We start from the raw sequence: 8,701 nt of genomic DNA on the forward strand, positions 1-8,701 counted from the left end.
AAAATTGCAGCACACATATCATGGAAAATAATATTTGTCTTTGTCTTCAGGATTATTGTATTGCTTATAATGTGCTACGGATCTAAACTAGATATGCCAATTCTATCTACAATCCTTATTTCTAAAAAAAATTACATGGGATGGAATGAAATGGAATTGAATAGGCAGGGAAGTATGTAACAGGGAAGTATGTAACAGGAAGGAAAAACATAGTAGTTCTAGTGTTTGAACAGACAATCAAGCTTCTATATACAAATTATTTTTGGCGATTATAGTGTCTGACAGCTGAAACAATTCACCGTCGAACAAAAAGTAAATGAAAAAGGAGTAGAAACAATCCAGCCTGAGTTTCAGACGTGGTTGGTCGTCTCGATTCAGCCCGTGACTCCAAAGCCAAGGCGTCGTGTCCTGGGCGCAGCAGCCCGACGAAAACATGTACTGGGCTTCAAATTCTAGTGTCATGGGACAATTATGTTAGCGGCGCTCTAGCTCCTCTAGCGGCTACACTATTTAGCGGTAATTAGCGGCGCTTTTGCGGACGTATCGCCTATAGCGGAAGAAATAGGCTTAGCGTCGCGGAAGGATGTCTGAGAAGCTATAGCGATGCTATAGCGAAGCTATAGCCAGCTATTTTTTTCCTTTCTAAAAACCCTTATAATTAGCCTTGAGTTACGTCGTTTTTCCTGAGAACATCTGATGTTTGATGTGTACTATGATGCATGCATACCATCGTATTATACGATCCATCAGATCAACCATAGCTTTAGCGAGTAACTTTTTCTATGAAAACTAATATTGTCGTATTTGAAGCGAGAAATTTGTTCTTACACACAAGCGAGCAACTTCTTCTGCCGGGGCCCTCGACTCATGTCGCACGTTGAAATGGCCCACTGTCGCAAATTCATAATTTTACGCTAGACATGGTACAGTACAATTTTCAAGAGGGATTTTTAGCTACTCGTTAAATGCGCTTAGAAAAAAAGTACTCCCTCCGTCACGTAAAACATGTCGTAGCCTCTCCCCACCCGCAGTTCATTTCCACTTTTACAAAAAAAACTACTACATTTTTATTGTTTCAATTCTGGGCTTGAAATTAGATTTCAAATATGCGATCTTCCCCATCGATCGTCGTCTCCGTCAATGGCCTGCTTCAGTCACGCGGACGCCGGCCTACCGTGGACGCGCACGGCCTCACTCCATCTTCCTAGACGTGCACGAGTTCCCACACTCCCTCTTCAAGGACACGCACGATCTCAAGGACGGCAGCATCGCGTGAGCTCGCCAACACTGGACGGGGCGGCACGACCTGGCGGCTGGCCGTCCTGCTAGCCGTGCACCCTCCTGCGGCGCCGGTGCTCCTATCTTTGTTCTCCCCTGCCTCCGCAGCTCCGTCGCCATCCGCCGCCGAGGAAGAAATTCCTCATCGTGTTTGGGCCCTGCCTCACCGCCGCGCCAGAGGCCTTGCCGCGCGGCCTGAGGAAGCTGCGCCAGCTGCGCCCGGCCTCGCCGTCGCGGCCAGATTCCCGGCCTCGCCATTACGCCAGCTGCGCCCGGCCCCGACGTCGAGCCCTCTTCCTCGTCGAGCAGGACGCCATAGCACATGAGCTCCTTCAAGATAAATCTAAGAGGCCTTAGAACAAGAGATTGCATATGGGTACACTAATGTTACTTGCAGGAGTAGATTAGAAACACATTTCACACACATCTGTATGTAGATTGAAAGGGTTTGGTATCGTTGGGTATCATCAGTCTTGGGATATCTTTGTTGTCGTGATACGAAGAAGATTTAGAATACAGAGAAAGCTCTCCATGGAATAGTCTGGCTTCATGGACCAAATGGCCGCAGTTCTTCCGGAGGAGTGATGGTGTTGTGTCAGAGAAGTCTGAGACAAGCAGATGAGAATACCTGCAAAGCAAGACACAGCTTATCAAGATTTCTTCAACATAGTCACAGGAGCTAAGAACCAGTATCCCAAGCATACATAGTCAGAATGCTTATCTTTCAGTTATACTTTCATGTAAGTAACATGCACGACTAACACGACAGATCCAACACTGCTGATAAGTTGAGATGGAATTGGTAACCTAAACCGTGAACATTAACAGGTCTATACAGCCTTTCAGATGTAGATGCAAAATCTACACCTCAAAATGCTACATCTTAAAAAGTTATCTATTCGATTCAAAGTTCATACAATACCACTTCAGTTGTTGGAAACTTAACAGGAAGAAATAGGCATCAAAATAGTTTATAGATTAGGGAACATTTATGTTATATTAATTATCTACTTTTTACTCCTAGAAGAAAACCAAATCCTATACTGATGCAGAGGACATGGTCGCGGTGGTCACCCTCGGAGCCGGTAGGAGACGGGGAACGGCGATGAAGAGAGCCGGCCGGTCGCAGATCCACCTCACGACCACCCACTACCGCACCACCACGCCGGCGCAATGGAGGACAAAGGTGCAAACCTGCAACATGACAGAGTTAATACCACACTTAAGTAAAAAGAAAGCACCAAACAAGCATTTGGAGCAACTATTGGCTCCAGATATGCAGCCCAGTTGCCAAAGACTGAACTACTCGTGCCCTGAACTAATTCATGCCCTCAAAGAAGATCCTATCTTTTATTTAAGTCTATTTAGTTACAATTTGGTAATCCCCAGCTGCAAGTATTGACATCAAAGTATGTACTGTACTATATTGACAAATTTTGCTTCTTGAAAGCCTACCCAGGTCACCCTTCCACAATCACTTTTGTCATTTGTGCTGCATAATAAGCCTCAAGTTTTCTTCACTCCGTCTCTACTGGCTTTCATTGTTGTCTAGACATCCAAGCAGTCTCCCTCTGTTCTGCCCGTCACTGGCCCTGAAGCATGAAACACTGATTGTCCAGCAGATCAACATGCTATACACATGCTTCAATCACACATTCAGAAATGTAAGCGACGAATCAGATAACTAACAGCAGGACACACTCAGTTACATAAGCATGAAACACTGATTGTTCTAGCAATTCATAATTGACAAATGGGGACCGGGGATAAACAGTTGACATTTTTTTTAGATAAAGGAAATATATTAATATCAAAAGATACCAAGTACATCTAGCCTCTGCAACAACGCTCCACCCTAGTGGCAGTAAAGATGCACACAGCCAAAAAAAAGTAAAGAAACTAAGAAATAAAAGTCCCGCTACAGTCTTCTAGGCCTAGCAATAGTAATACAACCACCACCGTGACAACACCTGAAGTACAGAATCTCCAAAAGCGACACCTTCAAGAAGGGAACAGTGCACCAGCACCGTCGTCGCTCGACCAAAGATCTAGGTTTTCACCGTGAAGATAGTTCCCACTCTCAAAACAATGTCTGACAAGGTATCAACTTGTCAATGCCTACAGATTGTAGACTAGGGTTTCGTTAGATGTAGAGGGCAAATAGATCTCGAAGGTTTCAGCCGAAAAGTACTCGACGATGTAAAAACTAGGGTTTGAGAGACAATGATTCGATCCTTTCTGCGTCCCTCGACTCCCCCTTATATAAGAGACGGAGCCGAGGGTTTCGTATTGTACAAGTTACAGAGTCCGGGTAGGTTTCTAACTCCTCCCGCAAGATTACAAATAATGCTTCCTATTACAACTCTAGCTTTCCTTAACAACATCTTGGGCTTCCGAACCTTCTTATTCTTTGGGTAGTGGGCCTTCAGTAAACCCCGGGTACCATCATCGGCAGGCCCATTGGGGATGCCTATGTCAGTAGCCCCCGAGATTTTGCTTGAATCGTAGAGTCAGGGAAAATCTCCACTGTTTATTTTTACTCGACAATTCGAAAATCTTTCTATATTTCTTCACATAAGTTTCTATATTGTACAAGGATAATGGTAGTTGGGGCTAGTTCATCTGACGGATCAGGTACTAGTTAACTGCTCTAGTGGCAATCCGCAAAAACCTACTTCAAAATCACATCCCTGGACATGATCTCGGGATACTGGTGTAAACTTCGACAGGTGCCGCTTAAGGTCTTACCATTATGTCGAGTCCCAGTTATATTTATCGGGTACCTAACGCGTCCGTTAGGATTTTTCTTCGTATCTGTTGATACGGATAAAAGTAGCAAACCGACGTCAGAGACGGCGCCACACCTCACAGAACGGATCTGGGCTCTTACCTTCGCAAAATTTTGCGGCATTCAGAAATTAATCGCAACTTTGGCGTTCTGAGAATATACTGTCGAGTGCTTATTCGGCTGTTGGAATGGCACATTTTATTGAGTCAAAGATGAATTATATTGCTTTCCCGATGGGAGTATATGCAGAGTTATTTATAACTCGAAATATACTCTGTTGCTCTTTTGTCTTTCTTCTTTATGATTTCATCGGGCACGCGAACAGCGTTCCCGATGGGAGTAGCCCCCGAGGCTACAGCCAAGGACGTGTGCTTGGTTGTAGGCTCCACGCCTTATGCCGCTATAGTTTCTTTCTCTCCCGAAGTTTTATAATTTCTCGGGTGCGCGAACAGCGCTCCCGATGGGAGTAGCCCCCGAGGCTATGAACAAATATTTGTATTTGATCATAGGCTCATGCCATTTTTATTTTGCCTTTCTTGATCTTTTCCTTTTTTCAAAGTAGCCCCCGAGCATTTGATCAAAAACTTGTATTTGATCGAAGGCTTAGCATAATTTCCCATGTCGCCTTTTATGGAATTGTAAAGTCGAATTTTTTGCTCTGGCAAGGTGACGTTACTGCTGACGATAGCCACGATTGCAAGTCAAGAATCGCGAGAAGCCTTCTCCCACTGCCTTGCAGGCCCAATTAATCCATTAACTTAACACATCGTGCAAGTGGGGGACACACGTCCTCCGCTTTTTCCGGCACACGTACCGTAACTTCTTCGATGTTAAGTTACTTTTTTACCCTCATTTCCACGTGGCTATCATCTGCCGTATATTTTCCTTATCCAACGGTCCGCCGCTTCAGCGCACCTCTATATAAGGTCTTCTTCTTCTTCCTCGAGCACCTCCGCTCGCGCCGTCCTCCTGTTTCCATCTGCAAATTTCCTCCTGCGACCCTGCGCCATCCAAGCTCTTCATCCCCAAGCTGCAAATCCTGCGCCATTGCTGATGCCACCTCGCCGGTTGACAAGGCACAGCACGCCGGATTCCTCCATGGCCGCCGTGGATCTGGGGACGGCGGAGTGGGAAAGATCAAAGATTTCCACCCAGGACATCAACATGCTGAAGAAACTGGGGATAAGCAAGAAGCCCAAAGCTCTATGCTTCCCCAGTGAGGAGAGCTACCCAACCCATCCAATGGGGTACCGGGTAAGTTTTGTCGACCACCTCATCCGCGGTCTTTCCGCCCCTATTCATCCTTTTCTCCGCGGCCTGCTCTTTATCTATGGTTTGCAACTCCACCACCTCACGCCAAATTCAATCCTCCATATCTCCATTTTCATCACCCTCTGCGAGGCCTTCCTTGGCGTCCAGCCTAACTGGGCGTTATGGAAGCGCATTTTCTTCTGTCGCCGTAATGGCTCGCCCAATGTCGCCTATAATATAGGCGGCGTTGTAATTTCCGTTCGGCCCACTGTCTACTACTTCGACGTCAAACTTCCTGACTCAGTTCAAGGGTGGCGCAAGAAGTGGCTGTATATTCAGGAGGAGAACCACGGATGTGCTGAAGACAACATCCCTCCTTTTGATGGCGCCGAAAAAATCCTTCGCCGCCGCTCCTGGGACGCAGAGGCTACCGAAGAAGAAAAGGCGTCGACAGAAACCTTGATGGCTCGTATCCACGAGTTGCAAAATACTCGCGGCAAAGAGCTGTCTGGTATCCAAATCACGGCTTATTTTCTTAGGACTAGAGTGCAGCCGCTTCAGGCTCGTAAAAATCCTCTCTGGAAGTATGCTGGTGACGAGGACGTAGATCGGCTGTCGGTGGATTTGGAGGTCAAGGATTTAGAAAAACTTGTCCGAAAAATCTCTTCTCTCAGCAAAAAAGATTCTGTCCCTTCGTCCTGTCGTGTAAAACCATACAGCGCCACCAATGTGCTTCCCGAGGTAATTTTTGTCGGTTGATTTGTTATTGCTTTGCTATTTTCCTGTAATTCCTTTTTTATTGACATCTTCCCCTGTTTTATATAAAACCATCCAAATCTTGTCTCGCTTCCTCCTCTTCCTGAAGATGGAGAAGTCGAGGAAAGGGCCGTTGTTACTGACGACAACCAAGATGCCCCCTCTTTTGTGAATGAACCCGCAGATTCTCGGAAATCTGCGGGATCTGTTGAAAAGGAAGCTGCTTCTGAAGGCACTGCATTGGCACAATCTCCTCCTCCTGCTGTTTCTCCAAAGAACAAAAGGAAAAGGAATGATGTCGAAGATTCCGGCACCTCCAAAGCCGAAGAAGTTGATCCTTCACGTCAGAAGGCAACTTATGATCCATATCTCGAATCCCTCGTCAGCTCGTGAGTCACTTTTATTTCCCCTTATTTCTGTACTCGAAGTTTTTTTATCTTATCTTGCTTTTTATGCTGTCGATTTTTAATCACAGTGATGATGAGGAAGAAACACCAACTCTTGACGTGGCTCCTCGAACGAGCACATCACATACTTTAATTGTTTCGGAGACGCCAGTTGAGGGAGAAGAATCCTCGCCTCCTCAACAAAACGTCGTCACCACCACTCCTTCTTCAAGCCCTCTTGCTCCTTCACCCAAACGGACAAGGGTTGAAACGATTATGGAGCCTGCCCCTCAGTTGGGCAGTTCTTCTAATCCGCTCTTAGATGATGTGAGTTTTTTGACTTTCTTACCAGCAAAACTCAGTTTGATGCCTACTTCTGCACAATATGCTTTGAACTCCTTGGAAGTAAAATTACTGCCGTTGTCTGTGACGATGTTGTGAGGTACTCCAAATCGAAAGACGATGCTTTTCACAAACTTGATTGCTGACGCGCCGTCCGGTGAATTTATCGGCTTTGCTTCTATCCATTTAGTAAATTTGTCGACAGCAACGAACATATACTCATATCCACCTGGTGAAGCTTTGTGTAGTTTTCCCACCATATCGAGACCCCACTGAGCAAAGGGCCAAGACAATGGGATTGGCATCAGTTCTGCTGCCGGAGAATGAGGTTTGGCGGCGAATCTTTGACACGCGTCACAAGTTCGCACTATTTCCTTCGCGTCCTCAATTGCAGTTAACCAATAAAATCCCGCTCTGAAGACTTTAGCCGCGATAGCGCGGCTGCTTGCGTGATGCCCGCATATTCCTTCGTGTACATCTTTCAGGATGATCCGTCCTTCTTCGGGTGTGACACATCTCTGTAGAACGCCCGAGATACTTCGCTTATACAACTCCCCTTTTACCACAGTAAAAGCTTTAGATCGCCTAATGATTCGCCTTGCTTCAACTGGATCGTCGGGTATTGTTTTTCTTAGGATGTATGATATGTATGCCTGCATCCATGGAATTTGTACCATCATGACTAGCTCCTGTTCCTCTTCTTCTTCTTCCAGTGATTTTTTGGTGACATCCGAAGGTTTCTCTTCCTTCTCCTTCTTCTTTGTTTTCATTGTCTTTGTTGATCTCTCACTTATTTCTTCCCAAAACACGCCTGAAGGGATCGCGAGACATTGTGACCCGATGTTTGCAAGGACATCGGCTTCATCATTACTCAATCTGCTGATGTGGTTGACCTCGCATCCATCAAACAATTTTTCCAGCTCATTATACATCTCCTTGTATGCTATCATGCTCTCATTGACTGCATCACATTGGTTCATAACTTGTTGTGCTACCAACTGTGAGTCGCCGAAAATTTTTAGTCGGGTTGCACCGCAAGCCTTTGCCATCTTCATCCCGTGTATGAGAGCTTCATATTCTGCTTCATTGTTAGACGTGTTTGGGAACGTCATCCGCAAGACATACTTCAGCTTGTCGCCTTCGAGTGATACCAATATCACGCCTGCTCCAGCGCCTTCTAACCTTTTAGACCCGTCGAAGTTCATAGTCCAGGTTCTCGATAAATCTGGAGGTCCCGTATTTTGTAGCTCCATCCACTCTGCGATAAAGTCCGGTAGGACCTGCGATTTTATTGCCTTTCTTTTTTCATACGTGATGTCCCGAGGAGAAAGTTCTATTCCCCAAAGGGAGACACGACCCGTAGCTTCTGGGTTGTTCAATATATTTGACAGAGGAGCTTCATTGACCACTATTATCGGGTGCGCCGAAAAATAGTGTCGCAATTTTCTTGCTGTCGTAAATACTCCATACGCCAGTTTCTGGTACTGAGGGTACCGCTGTTTTGACGGCGACAATACTTCACTGATGAAATATACTGGCCTCTGAACTCCATGGAGCTTTCCTTCTTCCTCTCTCTCGACTATCAAAACCGTGCTGACCACTTGGGGTGTCGCTGCAATGTATAGTAGGAGAGGTTCTTTCTCTTTAGGCGCTACCAAAATTGGTGGTGTCGAAATTGTGCGCTTGAGGTTCTCGAAGGCCCTATCTGCTTCCTCGTTCCATTGAAATTTCTCCCCTTGTTTGATCAATGCGTAGAATGGCAGCGCCTTTTCTCCTAGCTCGGCGACGAATCTGCTTAAAGCTGCGACTCGCCCCGTCAGCTGTTGTATTTCTTTCAATTTTGTTGGCTTCCTCATAGTTACGATGGCCTGTATTTTTTCGGGATTGGCTTCGATCCCTC

The sequence above is a fragment of the Lolium rigidum genome, chromosome 5 (genome assembly GCF_022539505.1).
Source record: "Lolium rigidum isolate FL_2022 chromosome 5, APGP_CSIRO_Lrig_0.1, whole genome shotgun sequence".
In the NCBI taxonomy this organism is placed as follows: Eukaryota; Viridiplantae; Streptophyta; class Magnoliopsida; order Poales; family Poaceae; genus Lolium; species Lolium rigidum.